This window comes from Hyaena hyaena, unplaced genomic scaffold (assembly GCF_003009895.1).
Source record: "Hyaena hyaena isolate Hyena2069 unplaced genomic scaffold, ASM300989v1 scaffold_322, whole genome shotgun sequence".
NCBI lineage: Eukaryota > Metazoa > Chordata > Mammalia > Carnivora > Hyaenidae > Hyaena > Hyaena hyaena.
In genome coordinates this window covers 662,514-682,981 of record NW_024080954.1, presented here as the reverse complement: position 1 = coordinate 682,981, position 20,468 = coordinate 662,514, and the positions used below count along the sequence as shown (strand labels likewise).

General features: G+C 36.8%; 1 long non-coding RNA gene across 1 annotated transcript in view; it reads right to left on the bottom strand.

Annotated features, from left to right (window-relative positions):
• Positions 1-20,253, bottom strand: part of LOC120242948 — a 95,729-nt gene extending 75,476 nt beyond the window's left edge. The window contains exons 1-2 of the long non-coding RNA XR_005531186.1: positions 19,864-20,253; positions 8,338-8,412 (exon numbers count right to left, since the gene is read on the bottom strand). This is a non-coding gene — a long non-coding RNA (uncharacterized LOC120242948). The remainder of the gene's footprint in view (positions 1-8,337; positions 8,413-19,863) is intronic.
• Between the last annotated feature and the right edge of the window lie 215 nt (positions 20,254-20,468).

Sequence of the window (20,468 nt, the reverse complement as noted above, 5' to 3'; positions counted from 1 at the left end):
AAGATGGGAGAACATGTTGATTTTAAGGTCAAAATAGGAGAGAATATTGTGGGAGAAAAATCATCTTAACAGCAAGACAGGGCAAAAGCTTGGTTGGAAGGATATAGAAACACTCTTAGGGGGTACAGTAAAGTGTAAATTAAACTCTGAAAGTTGTAATTGATAAAGAGAAGGTTTTCTCTATACCTAACCAAATATTTTATTCAGAGTGACTATACTAATAAAAGATTACTGATGAGTGATATTACAGACTGATGTTAACCATTGCTTTGCCACCTCTGCTGGCCATTGCTTTAGACCATTTTAGAGGCTGTTTCAGAGCTTCAGGTTTCATGTTCATTTATAAATCCACAAAGTTATTGCTGTGTTATATAAGTTCCACACACTAGTAACTACTTTCATAAATGGGTTTCATGCTTCTGACAGAATCCAGATTTTTCATTTCATCATGTTACCACAGATTCATGTTTGATAGAAAAAGATGTTATCAACAAGCTTAGTAAGGATATGTTGTCTGAAGAGTATTATTGTTTCCATGGGAAAGCTTTTGAGGCTTCATGGACTATTCTAGGATAAAAGGGAATGGAAAAATAATATGTATAATTTAGATAAAGTCTACTCCAAGTAGAAACATAATCCTTTTATCTTATTTGTGAAGAGGGAGCATGTGACAGGAATTGATTTCATGGTTTTCCATGGGGTTCAAAATAGAAAAATAAACATATGCACATTCATTATGGTAATTATCTGGTGATACTGGTAATGATGTTTATTTAGCAGATGAAAACAGAGTTTCAAACCTGCAGATATAAGAGTTAAAATTCCAGAACATTAGAGTTAAAAGAGAACTTTGGGCCAATTTAACCACAATGACTTCAGGAAGTCGACTGGCACTCAAAGTCACACACTGAGTAGAGAAATAGCTGGATTCACTGAAGATGTGATTAGAGCCAATAGTTCACAAATAGAATAGAGTATGCAGATTATGAACTACCAAGCCCTTTTTCTTCTTATCTTTTCTGTTGATTTCACCCCACTTAAAGGGAGTAATACGGAAACACTGAAAAAATAAGTGAAAAGCTGTGCATATTTCTAGACCTATTTATTAGGGGTATCTATGAATATTTTGGTGTATAAAGAGGTTGAAACAGGCATCTAAACTGAAATCTTTAATTCTCTATATATTTAAAAAGAATTAGTAGTTGATTATACAACTACTTGTATTACATAAATACTTATGGAAGATTTATTTTCCAAAGATGGCCATAACAGTATCTTTCATTCCACTCTCTTCATCCAGAGGTGGGTTGATTTCCCCACCTGATCTACTCAACTTCAGCCAACCCCCCACCTTGTTCTACCTACAGCTGGGTGTTTCTTTGTGACTGTTTCATGAAATGATGCTATGCAACTTCAGAGGTAGGCCATAGAAGGCAATATAGCCTTTATATCTATGTTGAGATACTTGCCTTGGCATCAAGTTGCCATGTTGTGAGGGAAGCCCAAGCCACCTAGAGAGGACACTTATAGGTGTTCTGGCTAGAAGCCCCAGCTCAGATTTAAGCCAACAGCCATGTGTGTGAGAAAGTGTTTAAGATGACTCTGGCACTTGGGGTGCCTGGGTGGTTCAGTTGGTGAAGCATCTGACTCTTGATTTCGGCCCAAGTCATGATCTCATGGTTCATGAGATGGAGCTCCTTGTGGAGCCCTGCATTGAGCCCCAAGTACAGCTCCATTCTGGGCATGGAGCCTGCTTAAGATTCTCTCTTCTCTCTTTCTCTCTCTTGCTTTCTCTCTCTCTCTCTCTATCTCTCTGCCCCTCCTCAACTTACACTTCTACTCTCTCTCCAAAAACAGAACAAAACAAAAACAAACAAAAACCTCTAAGATGACTCCAGCAGCCAACACCATCTGATTGCAGCTGCATAAGGGACCACGGACAAAAACTGCCTAGCTGAGTCCAATTTCCCTGCCAAACAATGACAAATGACTGCTGTTTTTTAAATTATTAAGGTTTTGAGATGCTTTGTTGCAACAGACAGGGAAAATTCTATTCATAAAACAGGGGGAAAATGGTAAAAAAAAAAAAAGTTATTATTCTTCTCCTTTAAAAGATAAAATAAATTTAGAATCAATCAGACTCACATTCTATCCCAAAGAAACAAATTGATTTTGAAGAAACATGTGAATATCAAAGCTCATATAGTTTCTAGCAAAACCTATAGATAAAATATAATGGGGGGGTCTAAACAATATTTTCTAAGCTTAAAATGCTAAGTTATATAGATTCAAATATTTTTGTGCACACATATTTGTATTTGCTTAAAAAAAATAGGTAAGGTGACCTTATGCATCTTTCCACCTCTAACTTCTGTTCTTCTATCTTTATTGTGTGGGTGTTCAGTTTGCTGAAAAAGCCAGATTTCAGAACAGCTTTCTTTTGGAAATGATGTTTTTAAAGTTAAGAAAAAAAGCTTGCCACATTGTAGAAGTGGCAGCATTAAAAATAGATACAAATATAAATTGAAAATTCATAACAATTGTGCTGCAAAAGATGAATTGAGAATTGAATTACAAAATAAAATTAACAAAGTGGGTCTTTGATTAAATGAGTAAGCCAAATTACTTACAGTATGATAATATGTTGAAAATGGCTAGAGATGTTACAAAACAAATGAAGAAAGCATTATGTGTACAGTGCTAGGACTGAGCTAGCATAAAATAAGAATTTCAGAAAGTATGATCTTATTGTATAAGGCAGGGGTCAGAGAGTTGGGTTAATTCCTAGCCCTAAAAGAAAGAATACTCAAAATTGTGCTTGGAAAATGCAGAGAACTGGAAACCATGATATGTCAAAAAAAATTGTTTGTACTAGTAAAAAGATACAAGGTAGAAAACCCAGGGATTTGGAGGGGGTGGTATAAGATGAAAGTAAGTTCCTTCCTTCTCCTTGCATCCCACCCCCGCTGTCCTCAGACACATCAACACCATACTTTTTAAAAAGCAAAAGCAACTCCATGTTCCCCACTTACATCTGCACAGACGGCAACAATAATTTAACAGTTTCCTAACAACTCCTCATCACTTTCTAAGCAAAGGGTGGAGACCTTCACTGGACTGGAATTCTAATAAGGCAAAGGATTGCATTGGAGTTCCTCTAATAACAAGTAGTTTTGCTCATTTACTCAGCACGATGGTAAGCACTTTAGAAGAACACAAAGGTCTAAAGTCTATGAGCAGCTAGTTCTTACCTAATTGAGGAGACAGAATTAAATTAATAAAGAATAATGAGTCCTGGAAAAGTCCAAGTATTGTTTATGGGAAGGATGGAGTAAGTAGAGTTTGAAATATAGGTGAGAAATACTGACAGAGGAAGTCATCCCTGGTAAGTGCCTTGCTCTATACCCGGTATACAGTAGGTGTTCCAGCAATATTTATTTACAAAAATGAACAAGCAACATAAAACAGCTGAAAAAGGGGCCTAAAATTGTGTTAAGCAATGTTCCAGCTCAACTTGGATGCAAGGGCAAGGTTAGATATCAGGGCATGACTCGGTGAAGGAGGCCTGGGAAGGAAGATGATACATTCATTTTCTGTGGTAGGAAAATGGAAATCAATAAAGCTGCCTGCCTGATACTCAAGAGAGATTACTCTGACAGCAGAATGTGAGATGGAACAGAACGAGAAACTCAAGTGAGGTAGCGTCAATTTCAATTCTTCCCTGACTTGGCAGGCTTCTTTGCACTTTGTGCTCAACTGAAGTCAAACAACCTCAGGCAAAATATGTGTGTTGTGGGGAGGGGAGGTTGCTCCAAGAATGTTATGAAGGAGAGATGCAACTAGCTTTACAGAGATTCTAAGTGTATGAATGTGGAATGCTGAGGTATGGGCAAGTCAGTATGAACCAAGATTTCCAGGAGAAAAAAAAAAGGCTTATGAGAAAGTATGCAAAATAAAGCCTTAGAACTCAAAGGATGGAACACATTGAATTTACTGTGGAATGACTGTAAGAAGAATACCCTCTATATGTCATAATATTCACAAAGAATCAGGTTTTTCTTGTCACAAGAGGAAAGTAATCATATACTTAGCTTTAGCTAAGACATGAGGGACATACTTTATTTAAAACAAACAAATAAGCAAACTTTAATAGTCATTTCAACACTGATCTCTGCTGACCCACTAAATGTTTGATATTTCATGAGAACTTAACATCTGTCATTTCACTGCAAAAGCAGCAAGGTTTTTCATGGGCTTTAGAAACAGGTTGCCTGAGTTTAAATATATCACTTACTAGTCCTGAGACTTTAGGCAAGTTATTTATAACCTCTGTGTGCCTCCATTTCCTCATTTGAAAATGGAGATAATTCAAAAAGTTTGGATATAGGGTTATAATGAGGATTAAAACATTATTAATTAATTAAGTCTTGGATGAGAATCTGACTTATAAGTAGTAATCAATAAATATAAGCAATTTATTATTATCACTATTATTACTATATTATATTATTACTGTGCTATTACTATTGTTACTGTATTATCTTTGTCTTTTTGTGTCTTTTTGGCTAAAGAAGAAACAAATCATTACTACCCATCTTTGCATGGCAGCTTGTCAGCTTGGTGGCTTACCCTAAAGAACACAATGAATTATTTGATGGCATTCAGAAAGCACCCCCTTCTCAAATCTTTCTGGTAAGAGAACCATATTTTTATTTTTCTGGAACAAAGCTCAAAAGAAAAATATAATTACTGAGTTGAACAAAACAGAATCATAAATAAATTAGTTGCATTTTGTTTTTCCTGTCTGAGAAAACCTGAAAAATCATTTTCCTTTCTATCTGAAAGGACATCTAAAAGGAACCAGACCACACAATGACACCGAGATGTCTGTACCTGAAGTAAAATAAATCACAGTGGAAAAGGACGATATCTGACAGGAGGCTTTGGATATTGTTTTCATTATCCAGTTATTTTCTATGTAAAAGCCACTTGTGTCTTGGAGTGGACCCTGTCATCTGAAAAGCACTTTATCTTGTATTTCCAAAGATTTAAATGGAAATTGTTGCTTTTGGGAAATAGCCGTAAGGAGACAGTTGACTGCTTTTAAAAGCCTCGATCCATTTGCCCCCTAATACCAGTAAGTCCCTGCCTTGTGTTATAGGTTCTGCTTCCTCCAGAAGCTAATACTAATTTCATAATCATAGAAATAATCAAATCCTCAAAGCACATATACACTTAACATGTGTGTATGTTGTGTAGTCACGCAGAATCATATGTAATTCTAAACAGCAACCTTATAATGTTGAATGATCCTTCTAATTCCGCAGATGAGAAAACCAAGGCTACAAGGGTTAAGTCCCTTGTTCAAGGTCCCACAGTCACCAAGGAAAGGGATAGGAAGTCATCTCCACTCAGCTTCTTTGTTTCCACCTCTCAGTTATTACCACCATCCTCAGTGGATATGGTTCTAGCCTCGTCATTCAAAATAATAGAAAATTTAATAAAAAATGGAGCCATAGCCTCCCAGGATTCCTACCTCAACTTAGACAACTTAAAACAAGATTCAAAAGAAGACTTGTTCTATTGCTATATTTTGTGCTATCTGGACATCAATCAGTGTCATGCGAACTGATCTTACGCATTTCTAGTAATATAAATTCATTGGAAGTTCAGTATTTGGGGGGCTGGTATCCCATTTTATGGCACCCCTACTGTTTTGACATCACTGTGTTCTAGGTATGTTACTGATACAAAATGAAATGACTTTCCCTGTAAAAGATTCTTTAGAATGCTAAACAGGTAAAAAGTAAAACTGACTCTGTTTGCAATAGCATTAAGCTAAAAATGAATGTTCAGGTTAAAAAATAATGATTTCAAATATTACCCTTTGAGATTCCGTCTAAGGAACAGCACTGAATTTATAGTTATTCATTATAGATTAGTGTGTGTGTGTTACGAACAGCAAATTTTTCTTTCCCAGATGTATTAATTATTTACTGACATTCGAAATTCTAAAAATATGCTGTCTCTTGACTTGTGGGGAAAAAATACACAAAAATTGGACATTACCACACTGCTATGAACCTCTCAGATGAACAAAGTTGAAAAACCCATAGGCAGACACAACTGCCTCTTCCTTTTCTATCTTACCAACAGTTGCTTTAAAAGATTCTAGGAACATATACATACAGCATATGAAGAACAAGAGAGATTTCTAGTGCTGTTTGCGTAACTCATGTCTTCTTGTTCTACTAGGATTAAAATAGCATGAGATTACATTTGTTCTGTCATTTAAAAAAAAAGTCATACAACTAACTGCAGAATTCACAGCCTTTTCAAGCACATACTATTATTTAAAAAGATTGACCACAGATTGGCCATAAAGCATGGCTCGACACATTTAGAGGATTAAAACATTGCAGGCTATGTTTTTTTTGTATCATAAGGTATTTATGTTAAAAATGAAAAACCACCAGGGTGCCTAGGTGGCTCAGTAGTCAGTTAAGCATTGGACTTCAGTTCAGGTCACAATCTCACGGCTCATGAGTTCAAGCCTCGCATCCGGTTCTGTGCTGACAGGTCAAAGCCTGGGGCCTACTTCAGATTCTGTGTCAACCACTACTTCTGTACCTTCCCCCCTCACGCTTTGTCTCTCTCTCTCTCTCTAATATAAAACTTAAAAAATAAAAAAAAGATGATGGGCATGGAGGGGGGCACTTGTGGGGATGAGCACTGGGTGTTATATGGAAACCAACTTGACAATAAACTATTTAAAAATAAATAAATAAAAGAAAAAAGGAAAACCACCATAAAACTATAAAATATCCGTATGTTTGGAAATTTTAAAAATAATCATGTAAATAATACATAGGTTCAAGGAAAAAATCATAATGAATTAGAGACTATTTCAAATTGAATGATAATGAAAATATAAGATTTTATAACTGCTGCTAAATCATTACCTAGAGAATATTTTTATTTAAAACACAATTATTAGAAAAGAAGAAATGCTGAAAATAGATGAAATAAACAACCATGTCAAGAAGCTATAGAAAGAAGAGAAAATTAACGAAAGGAAAGTAAAAGGAAGGAAAAAAATAAAGGTAAGAGCAGAAATTCATAAAATAGAACAAATCATACAAGAGAGGAGACTAAAAGAGCCAAAAGTTGGTCTTGTTAAAAAATAAATAAAACTGATAAAACTTCCCAAAACTGACACAAGAAACAGAAAGAAAGAAAGAAAGAAAGAGCCTCAAGAATTCATCTACAACTATTAAAAGAAATAGTAACAAAAAATCTTATCAAAAAAGAAAGTCTAAGCCCAAAACTCTTTCAAGTAGTAAAAGGAAAGGGTAGACTCTCCAGATCATTTTATGAGGATAATATAACATTGATTCTAAAACTAGGGAAGCAAAATTATAGAAGTGTTTCTCACCAGTTGAATATATATGCAAAAATCCTTTGAAAATTAATAAACAAATACAGCAATTTACAGAGGACTAATATGTATAACTAAATTGAGTAACTTCCAGAAACTCAAGGCTGGTATGACATTCAAAAATCAATCAACAGGGGAGCCTGAGTGGCTCAGTTGGTTGAGCGACCGACTTCAGCTCAGGTCACAGTCTTGCGGTATGTGGGTTCAAACCCCACGTTGGGCTCCGTGCTGACAGCCTGAAGCCTGCTTCGGATTCTGTGTCTAACCTTTCTGTCTGCCCCTCCCCTGTTCATGCTCTGTCTCTCTCTCTCTCAAAATTAAATAAACATTAAAAAAAATCAATCAACAGAATTTTCCATTTACTAAGAAAAATTCTTAGTAATGAGGAAAATTCTAGTATTATTTTAATAGTTGCAGAAAATACATTTGGCAAAATTAAATATTAATCCATAATTAAAAACTTTAAAGTAAGAAAAAAATAAAAGTTCCTCGGGTTGAAAAGAGGACAGTTAACCGTTGAACAATACGGGGTTAGGGGTACTGACCCCCTGGGCAGTTGAAAATCTGTGTACAACTTTTCACTCCCTCGAAACTTAACTACCAACAGCCTATTGTTGACCAGAAGCCTTAATGACAACATAAACAGTCAGTTAACACATATTTTATATGTTCTATGTATTATATACCATGTCCTTACAATAAAGTAAGCTACAGAAAAGAAAATGTTATTAGGAAAATTATAAGATAAAATTAACTGACAGTACTGTATTTATTGATAATAAACACACACACACACACACACACACACACATTTAAGTGGACAGATACAATTCAAACCCCTGTTGTTCAAAGGGTCAAATGTATTTGAAGAAAAAATCTACAAGAAACATTGTACTTACTGGTATACTCTGACAGGAAACTAAGGATGCCACCATCACCACCCCCATTCATCTGCATAGTGATGGTTTTAGCAACTGCAGTAAGCAAGAGAAAAGAAACGTAAGAATTGGTAAAGAAATGTTATATTTCACAAATTTTGGAGAAAAAATTCAAATGAGCCCACAAAATGTTAGTTTTAAGAGAATTTAGCTAAGTTACTAAATAGATACCATGTTATTTCTCTATGACAGCATGTTATATCTGACAGCCATAAATATTAGAAAATAAAATTTATAAAGGATATATAGTTTATACTAACAAAATATTAAAGACTACCAATAAAATTAAGAGATGCATAAGACCTCTTTGAAGAAATTAATACACATTTCATAAGATAAATTTTATTTTATTTATTTTTTTAAGTTTAATGTTTATTTATTTTTGGGAAACAAGAGAGAGACAGAGCATGAGTGGTAGAGGAGCAGAGGGTGAGGGAGACACAGAATCCAAAGCAGGCTCTAGGCCCTGAGCCATTAGCACAGAGCCCGACATGGGGCTTGAACCTAAAAACCGTGAGATCCTGACCTGAGCTGAAGTCCGACGCTTAACCGACTGAGCCACCCAGGCGCCCCCATAGATAAATTTTAAATTACTGAAATAAATAGATATATACTACTCTGTGCATAAATTACAGAACTAATTTCGTAAAGATGTCAGTTCTTCCAATACTGATTTATAAATTCAGTGCAATCTCTTCACAAATTCCTACACAGTCCAAATCCCTATACAGATCTCCGTGGAACAAGACAAGCTTAATTCAGTATTATATAGGAATGGAGAGGCCTAAAGTAACATAGACCTGCTGAAGAAGAAAAGCAAACTGGGAGAGGAGGTTCTAATTGCTATTAAATCATATAAGGGTATAATCAGAGGCAGATTTACCATGGAGCTTACACTGTTCCTTTTGAGGACTCTTGGGAAGTGCCCTAACACTGTGTTCTCATGACTATGCTTCTGCAAAACATGTTAAGATATTTAAACACCACCAGTTAGGACTGTGGTATCTTTCCTCTCTAAATTCGCCTTCATCAAACATGTACTGATTTTAGCTGACTTTGGAACAGCTATAGGCATTCGAGGGATCTGAAAGAGGAGAAATAAGTTGGGGAATATATTTAATATTAGTTTACTGTGGCATATTTCTGTGCATCCCAGTTACTTCCACATTTACTTTATTGCTAGACTTGAATTATTAAAAAAATGGCTCCCAAAAATGTGCCTAAGATCTCTGGGGTAACTCACCCAGTGTTGTAACCTGAAGATGTGAAACCAGAAATTACATCACAATGTGTATTTGTCTTAGAACATTGCAGCCAGAGGTATATAGGTGGTGGGGAAGAAATCAGATATGAAAAGTGGTGCCAGAAGCTACTTTGTGGAAAAACTTTCCAATCATCAGACATGTAAAATACTACATGGAGAATTCATTTGTCATTGCTGCTTAAGTCAAGATGGAAGCTCTCTTGTTTCAGACATGTACTTGAGAACATAGGGTATACAATCATATAAGTTCACCATACATCTTTATGGGAACCATGCAAAATAGAAAGTATCAAAATTCTTCTCATTATAAGGCACAAACTTATCAGCAATATACAAATGGTGAGTATATCTATAAGTCAGTTATGAAAAATTTTGGTGGATGTTTTTCTAAATTTGATATTCTAAAATATTTACATCTTTATAAGCAATGATGAATTGAAAATTGAACAAACTTGCCTAAACTCACAAAAATAAATTTTGATTAGCTATGTTAGAAGACTGAATTTTCTTGTCATTGCTTTAATAGAGAATGGTATTATTAAATCATCATTATATGAAAAAGCAACAAAAAATACATAGCCAAAAATTATAGAAAAAAAACTTTTTAGCGGTATATTAAACGACATGAAGATCAAAGGGAAGAGAAAAAACTTTAAATTTTATTACAACTAATAGCCCTTGAGACAGGCAGAGTGACCTTTCTTTAGGAACTCAACTACTTGATGTTAATATTTTGCTAAAGGTAATCTTAACCTAACATCATCCTGGCCTCCAGGATCCTTTAAGTCTACAATACATATAAAAATTGCATTGGAACCTTCATCTCTATCCCCCCACCCCGCAAGATATACGTTAGCAATCATCTTCCAAGCACATGGCTCCTGATACATATCTGAAAGATCTCATGACTAAGGTTTTATTGGGCAGTAATAAATGACCTTTTCCCAACAATAGCTAGCTCTCCCAAGGTCCTGGAAACCTTGCTTCCAAAATTTCTTAGTGACTTACACTATCCCTAACCCCCTCCCAACTTGAAAGTATATAATTAATTGCTTCTCAGGGTGGCTCAGTCGGTTAAGCATCCGACTTTGGCTCAGGTCATGATCTCACGGTTCATGGGTTCGAGCCCCGCGTCAGGCTCTGTGCTGATGGCTAGCTCAGAGCCTGGAGCTTGTTTCAGATTCTGTATCTCCCTCTCTCTCTGATCTTTCCCTGCTCATGCTGTCTCTCTCTCTCTCAGAAATAAATAAAACATTTTAAGAAATTAAATTGCTTCTCACAATCCCAGTACAGCTCCTTCTGAACCTTGGGTCCTGTCCCCATACTTTAATAAAATCGTCATTTTGCACTGAAGATGTCTCGAGAATTCTTTCTTCACTGTTTGCTCTGAACCCCAACATTTCCACATCTTTAAGTGCTTAATTAATAAAATATGTTATTTTTCTGGGCTTCATGACACTTCATGAAGGTGTTTGTCAACTTCTTAATATTTATGATTTGCTGTGGTTTATTTTCTCACTCACTTTTGCATATCATTTTAGATTCACCAATTCTTTTTTCTTATAGAACAGCACAAAATTGTATATATTAGCTTTGAGCTCCTCAGTACCTAGATCTTTACCAATTTTAGCAACTAAGAACTCAGCAACTTATAACAAGAAAGTGCAGACTTGACTCCTGATTTCAGCTCACGTCATGATCTCATGGTTCCTGATATCAAACCCTGGGTCAGGCTCAGTGCTGACAGTGTTGAGTCTGCTTGGGATTCTCTCTCTCTCTCTCTGCCCCTCCCCTGCTTGTGTGCTCTCTCTCTGTCTCAAAATAAATAAATATTAAAAAAAAATTAAACGTGGACTTGGCATAAGGATAGATAAAAGAGCAATGGAATATAATAAAGAGCCTAGAAATAGACCAATAAATATATGGTCACCTGATTTATGATAAAAGTGGCACTTCAGAACAGTTACGAATGTAACATTTTCAATAAATGATGTTGGAACAATTGAGTTTATGTGGGGAAAAAACTGCACCCTCTACCTCACATCATTCACAAAAATAAATTATAGATATGTCATAACCATAAATATGAAAATCAAAACAATAAAGCTTTTACACAATAATACGGAATACTATCTTCATGATAGTTTGGGAGTAATTCCTTAATTAGGATCCAAAAGCACTATTAAAGAAAAACATTGATAAATTTATTCTTGAAGGGGAGAAATTTGTCATCCTAAAATATGCCTCTTTGCCATATGGATTATTTTCAGCTGGTTATTTTTTATGAAACTGCAGAAACTCTGAAAACCAAGTAAAAGTTACCCTTTTGTAAAAAGACATTTATATTTATAAAGGAAATCTCCATTGTAAGGGTATCTTCCCCTCTGTACCAGGAGGAGAAGGGTTACTAATCTCTAGAAACCCTTTATCAGTGGTGAAGTTAAGGACTTAAATGTGCACGAAACCTTATCCTTGTTTACTGTGCTTTTCTTTGTAACCTCCCATAACTGGCCTCCTCTGCCCACTCCTTTTGTCTTTAGCTGGAGATGTTATTTAAGGTGGTGGCTTAGGGCATTTTGGAGAGTAACTCAGTTTTCCTGGGTCTCTCCCATGTATACAGGAGGTATACATGATATTAAACCTTTTTTTTCTTCTTTTAATCTTTTATTATGGGGGAAGGGGTCTCAGCCAGGAACCTAGAAGGGTAGAGGAAAAATTTATTTTTCCTACCCCACAACCACATTAAAATTAGGAATTTCTGTTCATCAAAAGACACCACTGAAAGGGAACCTTGTGAGGGAAAATACATATGCAACACATACAACTGTCTTTAGGCGCACATCTAGAATACATTGATCCAGAATCAATTAAAAACAAAGAAAGAAAATGGACAAAAATCACTTCACAAAAATCTGAATGTCAAAAAAAAAAACATATAAAAAGGTGCTCAACCTCATTAGCCATCAGAGAAATGCAAATAAAAAACACAATGAGATACCATTATATTCCTAGTATACTGGCAAAATTAAAAAAAAAAAATTTTTTTTATAGTTTATTTATTTTTGAGACAGAGACAGACGGAAGACGAGTGGGGGAGGAGCAGAGAGAGAGAGGGAGACACAGAATCTGAAACAGGCTCCTGGCTCTGAACTGCCAGTACAGAACCCGATGCAGGACTCAAACCAACGAAACGCGAGATCATTACCTGAGCCGAAGTTGGAGGCTTAACCACTGAGCCACCCAGGCGCCCCATATACTGGCAAAATTTTAAGTCTTTATTTTTTTTTAATTTAATTTTTATTTATTTCTAGGAGAGAGAGAGAGCGTGAGCAGGGGAGGGTCAGAGAGAGTGTGATTCATATTCTGAAACAGGCTCCAGGCTTTGAGCTGGCAGTCAGCACAGAGCCCGACGCGGTGCTCGAACCCACGAACCGCGAGATCATGACCTAAGCGAAAGTCGGACGCTTAACCGACTAAGCCACCCAGGCGCCCCATAAGTCTTTAATCCTGTAGAGCAAATGGGAATGTTTTCTCACTCCCGGTAAAAGTATAAATTGGTACAATTTTGGACAAATGTTTAAGGGTAATGACTAAAACTTACTGTGTTAATACTCCATAATCAGCAATTTTACTCCCAAATATACATCCTAAAGAAATACATGGTCATGTACACTATGACACCTATTCAAGAATATCCACATGGCACTAGGTGTTACAGACCCAAACTGGAAACAATTCAAATATCCATCAACAATACCATACTGTATATGTTCCACTGTATAAATTATAGATTCGATCCTATACAATAATATTAATGCATTATAAAGGCATATTGTTAAGCAAAGACTATAAAAGAATTGTACAAAAACAGGAAATATTAAACTATCTTGTTTAGGGATATACGATTTGGTAAAACTTGAAAGTAAAATCAAGGATTGGTTATAGTAAAATATACGATATTGGTTCCCACTGAGAAGGGAAAGGACAGAAAGGAATTTCTGGGAGATGTCAGTAATACTTTATATGTGTATTTTTTTTTTTACTTGAGTATACTTTACTAAGATTTTTGTTTTATCATTCAGTAAGCTGCTAATTTATATTTTATGTACACTTAGGCATTTTATTTTTATAAATAAAACATTTATTCTGTGTCATTACAAGACTTTTTTAAATGCATAGTGAGTAAAGTTTTATAAAATTAAACATTATCCCAAGTAAGTATCAATTAAAGTATTAGAAAACTTCATCTGGGGGGTGACTGGGTGGCTTAGTCGGTTAAGCGTCCGACTTCGGCTCAGGTCATGATCTCACGGTTCATGGGTTTGAGCCCCGCGTCGGGCTCTGTGCTGACCACTAGCTCAGAGCCTGGAGCCTGCTTCAGATTCTGTGTCTCCCTCTCTCTCTGACCCTCCCCTGCTCATGATGCTCTCTCTCTCTTTCAGAAATAAATAAGACATTAAAAAAATTAAAGGGAAAAAGTAAACATTAAAAAAAATTTTTTTTAAAAAGTAAACTTCATCTGAGTAAATTTGAATATCTAATTGGTTTTATTAAGCAATTCATGAATTGTGGAGAATCCCATCTAGCAAGTAAAAAGGAGCTCCAAGGAACTATAGGCAGAAATGAGGTGAAACAAGTAGGTTACTGACGTGGAAATGTTGGGGTTTGGAGCCTACTGCCAAGATGAATTCTTGAGACATCTTTGGTACAAAAAAGGTGGATTTATACAGGATCTGTGGGCAGAAAGAACTTCACTAGGGTTGTGAAGAGTGGCCAATTACATACTTTCAACTTAGGAGAGGTGTAGGGATAGCACAAGCCTGCAAGGTATTTTGGAAACAAGGGTTATAGGGCCCTGAGAAAGCTAGCTATTATTAGGAAAAGGTCATTTATTTAGTTTAAGTAAAAGTCAGTCTTTAGGCCCTTTAGATGTATGCCTGGATTATGATTGCCAACATATATTTGGGGGTAGAGATAAAGGAAGTTTCCAAAGGAATTTTTATATGTTAAAGTAGACTTACAGGATCCTGGAGGTTGGGATGATGTTAAAAGATTGCCTTTTGCCCTTAGGAAAGAGTCATCATTGAGGCAGTTGAGTTCCTAGAGGGAGGTCACTCTGTCTGTTTCAAAGACTTGTCAATGGTCTATAAGTTGTAAGAAAATTTAATTTTTTTTTCTGCCTTTGTTTCCTGCATCAGTTATCAGCAAGATATGATTATTTCAAGTAAGGTTACCTTCTCTCAGGGGAAGGCAGGAGGTTTTATCTGGCAGGTTATCTCTCTAGTGCTGACCAGGAAATTCCAGACTGATTTATTTAAAATTCCACTCTGGAGGGAGGTAGATACCACAATTAGGTTAGGTACTAAGTCTTGGAGGTGTTTAATATAAGTGACACCATTTGGGGCCTGTTTCATTTTTTACCTTCCCTTTTTTTTTTTTTTTTAAATCAGTAAATGCTCGTTTATGTTTTAAAAATCAAGCAATACAAAAATATAAGAATGGAGGAAGTCACCTCAAAGCCCCTTACCAAGTGCCTATTTCTTTTTAACAAAGGAAAAGATGTTCTCTTCCCTGTCAAAATGAGAATCAGAGTCTTATCTTACTAACTTTTAATAGAAATTTCCATTTTACAAAAATGTTGATTAGTGTCCTATGGAAAAATATTTCATTGAACACTCACAGCCTAGCTGTGCTGAAAGTCTCCTTTTTGGTGATGAATTGCCTATCACTGCTAAACACTTCAGTGAAATAAAATATTGCTTTATTTAAATTTATACTTTGATAGAGTTCATATCTCTTAATTAGTGCCTAGACAAATAATTTGGGAAAAAGCAACCAAAAGCAAAGAACTATCAAACACTTAAGATATTTTATTTAAAAAGGTATTTTACATAATAAAAAATAACTTTTAAGTGTTCATTGTAATATACTTAATTACATAAAAACAGAATCACTTTAGACTTCTCTCCTAGACACATAATAAAGTGGAAAAGGGACAAGTCACTAGTGGAATTTGCCAAAATATATTTATTCATTTATTCAAAAAGTATTTATTGAGTGACTTTTATGTTAACCTCACACTACATTAAGTGCTTGGGTTATGACAAAGGACAAAACTGTCCAAACTCCATGCTCCCCTAGAATTTGCATTCTCATTTGAAAGACAGGTAATAAACAGTTAAAATAATGTCAGGCAGTGGTAAGTACTCTGAAGACAAATAAAGTAGAATGAAGGGACTGTGAGGACACAACCTCAGGTAAGGTAGAGTGCTGAATGCTGGTCTCTGTATACTCAGCTTGCTGGTTTGGGAGGTGGATGGGGAAAATTCCTCAGACAGCAGATGTATTTCACAACACCGGGAAAGTATCCAGTAGAGATGGTATTCTTCAGGTGTGGGAAAACTACAAAACCTGCGTATGGGGAAAATTTCTGAGATTCTTAAACAAACTCTGAAATAATCTGGTAGCTCATCTGCCTTTCAAATTGAGGCTTTCCATAAACTAGTTTCCAATCAGAGAGTGTGGGTCTCATTTCTATTCACATAACATCATGAGATTTTTATTTTCTAGGAGAAGTAGTTTGGAAATAGTACAATGTAGCTCAGGAGTCAGCTAAAAATGTGTTTGTTCTCTTACTATTGAGGTTCTAAATCATGTACTTTTCTTATTCCTGCATGAAAAAGAATGGTTAAATTGAGACAGTTAAGTGGTTTGTGGATGTTTGAGACCCTCATAAACTAGAACATCATTATTTTCAACAGCATTTATTCGTCATTATCTTTTGACATAATAAGGAGTAAACTAAATGTGTAAGAACCTCCTCTGAAAAGTGTCAATATGATCTCTTTCATAATGTGTCCCTTTCTCCTAAAATTGAAACACATCAAATAGAAACAAACAAATAAAATAAAAGCTTTCTCAAAATCTGATTGAACAAACGTTATTTATAAATGTAGCCCTTGATGTGGGACCTGGAAGTAATGCACATGAAACTTTAGATTTTTTTTTTCTTAAATCTCATTTGCTTTTCAAAGACTAGTTAGACTGATAGCCCTGTACCTTCTTGGAGAGTTTTTCATGACTTTACTCGAAGTCTAAACTAAACTAAATTCCACTAGATGAAACTCAAACCCATCTGTACTTTTTAAATTATTAATAAGAGTTATTTTACACAGCTATTTTTTAAAAAAATCATATGAAACTGAATACAATTTTGAGTTTATGTAAGCTAATGCATTTATTTTCTTCTTTCTCAAAAATTGCTCACTTTTTTTTTGTCTGCCTTACCTGTGGAGTTCATACTGAATACAAAAAATTGGTAGTTTAAAAACAAGTGGCAACTATTTTCAGTGAATATTATCTACTGTGTGATATCTGACAGACATGAGTTTTCTTAGTTAAAAATAGACTGCTGAACATTTATTAGAGTCTGAGTAATGCTGGATTGATCAAAGCTACAAGTGGCAACCAACGACAGTTCTCCTGTGCCAGATTATAAGAAATATTCCAGCCCCTCTGGAAAACAGTGTGGAGGTTCCTAAGGAAACTAACAATAGAACTCCCCTATGACCCAGCAATAGCACTGCTAGGAATTTACCCAAGGGATACAGAAATGCTGAGGCATAGGAACACCTGTACCCCAATGTTCATAGCAGCACTCTCCACAATAGCCAAAACATGGAAAGAGCCTAAGTGTCCATCAACGGACAAACGGATCAAGAAGATGTGGTTTATCTATACCATGGAATACTACATGGCAATGAGAAACAATGAAATCTGGCCATGTGTAGCAACATGGATGGACCTTGAGGGTGTTATGCTGAGCGAAATAAGTCAGGCAGAGAAGGACAAATATCCTATGTTTGCACGTATAGGAGGATTAGGAGGAACTTGACGGAGGAACAAGGGGGAGAAGAATGGGGAAAATGGTGGGGGAAAGGGAGAGAAGCAAACCATGAGAGATTCTTGAATGCTGACAAAAACTGAGGACTGATGGATGTGGGGGGGAGGAGGGATGGGCATGGAGGAGGACACTTGTGGGGATGAGCACTGAGTGTTATGTGGAAACTAATTTGACAATAAACTATTTGTAAAAAATAAAATAAAATACAGAAAAGAAAAGAAAAAAGAAATATTCCATAAGGCAGATATTTACAGTTGCATAGGTTGTGCACTGCACATCTTTAGCACATCCCCATTACCACTGTACATGACTGCTTTGACTTATGAGAAAACATCATAATCCTGCACCTTGAGACAGAAAGGAAGTAAGGAGCTACAGTTACCAGCATAAGAACAGAAACACTTATACTGCACTAGGGATATCCACTGGGGTAGAGAAGACTGGAAATTATGTAGGCTTAGGGAATCTACAGATCCACCTATGCAACAGTTCCATTAGAACACAGGTGAACAGATGATTCTTGCATAAACTGATATGGTCTCTGGACAGCTTGTCACTTTAGCCCCACGGATGCCTCTACGAAACCAACTTTTCACACTCCAATCCCTCAAAACAGTTCCTTAATCCTTGGACAGAGATGCTGACAGAGGAGAATAAATTTTTACTCATGGCTCCTGTCGAATGATTGGGAGGTGAGTGGATTAATTTATAACCAAAAACTTGAAAATGCATCAGCATAGAATTGGAGATTGTGCTGTGAATTGAATTTAAATCTTGCATTCTGCTCACACCTACAAATTGAAGTTCTCCAAGTAAAGGCATTTGAGGATAATAGAGAACAAAATTCATCTGAAAGGAAATAGATGCTTTCCTCAGCCACAGCATTTGGCATATTACAACATTTGGACAATGAATTTGGCTCCAAGCTTTCTTATAGCCAGGAAATGCACTAGGGTTCTAGAGTTTTTGGTTTATGACAACAGAAAACATAAATTCATTTGGAGTGGAAAAAAATCCTAAGTAGAAAAGACAGCAAGAATCTATAACATGTATAAGAGCATTTTTGGTCTTAAAGGGGTCTAAAAAACATCTCATTCTATCTATGTGAAAACTGATGCTTAGAAAATTGATAATCACAATCTTAGCACATATTCTTGATTAGTTTTTCATGAGGGAATTCTAAAGATGTTTGTAAGGAGGAAAAATTGCTGATTTATTAACAAGGTAACAAGATTTTTGTAGTTAGAAGAGGCACTCTAGATGAGGGAGCAAAAGGCATGCTAAGGACAAAACACAAGCTAACCTAACACCACCTCCCACCCCCTCCCACCCCACAGGTGGACTATACGGGCTATTTCTCAGGCCCTCCTGGCTGCCCAAGAACAAAGGAAAGGGCAGAAAACAAATGGTTAAACTGATGGAGTCTCCATCAGTTTACAAATATCTTAGTAAATTATAAGAAAAAGGCAATCTTTCAATAGCCTAATAATCTCCAGGAACTCCCTACTAGCTTAATGATAATGCTTTGTTAGAGGGAAAAACACCTTAACTTGATAATCTTTTTTTTTTTTTTAATTTTTTAGTGTTAATTTTCAAGAGACAGAGCATGAGCAGAAGAGGGGCAGAGAGAGAGGGAGACAAAGAATCCGAAGCAGGCTCCAGGCTCTGAGCTGTCAGCACAGAGCCCGGACGCGAGGCTCAAACCCACAAACCGCGAGATCATGACCTGAGCCAAAGTCGGACGCTTAACCGACTGAGCCACCCAGGCGCCCCTTAGCTTGATAATCTTGATAGTAGCCAGGCCTCCAGTAATCTGTGAGTCTTCTTTAGCTTATGGGAATCCCTTCGAGAAACTTTCTCTTGATTTTACATCCCCCAACTCCACAGCATATAAGCAGTCACTCCTTACAAACCCAGTGAAACTTTTTCTGCCCATGGGTCCTGTCCCTGTGATTTCATAAAATCACCTTTTTGCACCAAAGACTTCTCAAGAATTCTTTCTTGGCTTTCAGCTCAGAACCCCCACTGCTCCAAAACCCCATCATTATGAACTACATAGTCAAATATCCTTGATTCCCCAGATGAAGAAACCAAGACTCAGAGAAATTAAAACAGAACAGAATAAACAAAATAGCATTAGTTAATAGAAGAGGTAAGAAGAGTAACAGATTTGTGAAAAGGGATTTCCTGTTTAGCACAATGCTGGGACAGTGAACTTCAACCCCAAATCTTTCTTGATAAACACTCCCAAATGCTCTAGGGCTTCACAATCAAAAAGAGTCAGAATGAATGGACATCCTTTAGTAATGGAGACACTTACTTGGGGTTCTTGAAGGAGCAGCAGCAGCAGGTGGGCCAAGCTAGCTTTCAGGTGAGCCACCTTCACATAAGCCGCCGACTCTCACAAGCTTTACCCTCCAGCTGTGTTTCAAGATGGATCAAGTAGCTGACATTGCTACTGGTCCCCTGTGCTTTCCCTGGCCGTGCTTATCACAGCCTCGCTCCTGGAAACGTCCCAGGCCGATGGCACAGCCGAACCCGGGCACACTACTCCATGCGCCCTGCTGCCGACGTTTCTAGAGCGACAGCGAGCCCAGTGCAGTGAAGAACCCCACCGTGGTGCCCCAATCGTCATCGCCAGGGCACGCATTGCCCGTGTGCGCAGGGGGAAGGGGATTGAGTGGTTGGGATTCGTCCCCTGCGGCGCACCAGCGAGAGGTCTGGAGGTGCTGCTGGAAGCCGCTGGCTGCCAGGTCCAAAAGCGGAACCGGAAGTACCTCCCCAAGGCCCCAACCACGTGGCTTGGATCTTCTCCGCCCTCACGAGCCCAGAGCGGGTGTGGCACTCCGGGAGTTCTGAAGAGATCGTGGTGGCGGTGAGATTGGGGCAAGGGAGAAAAAAAAAAAAAAAAAAAAGGAAGAAAAA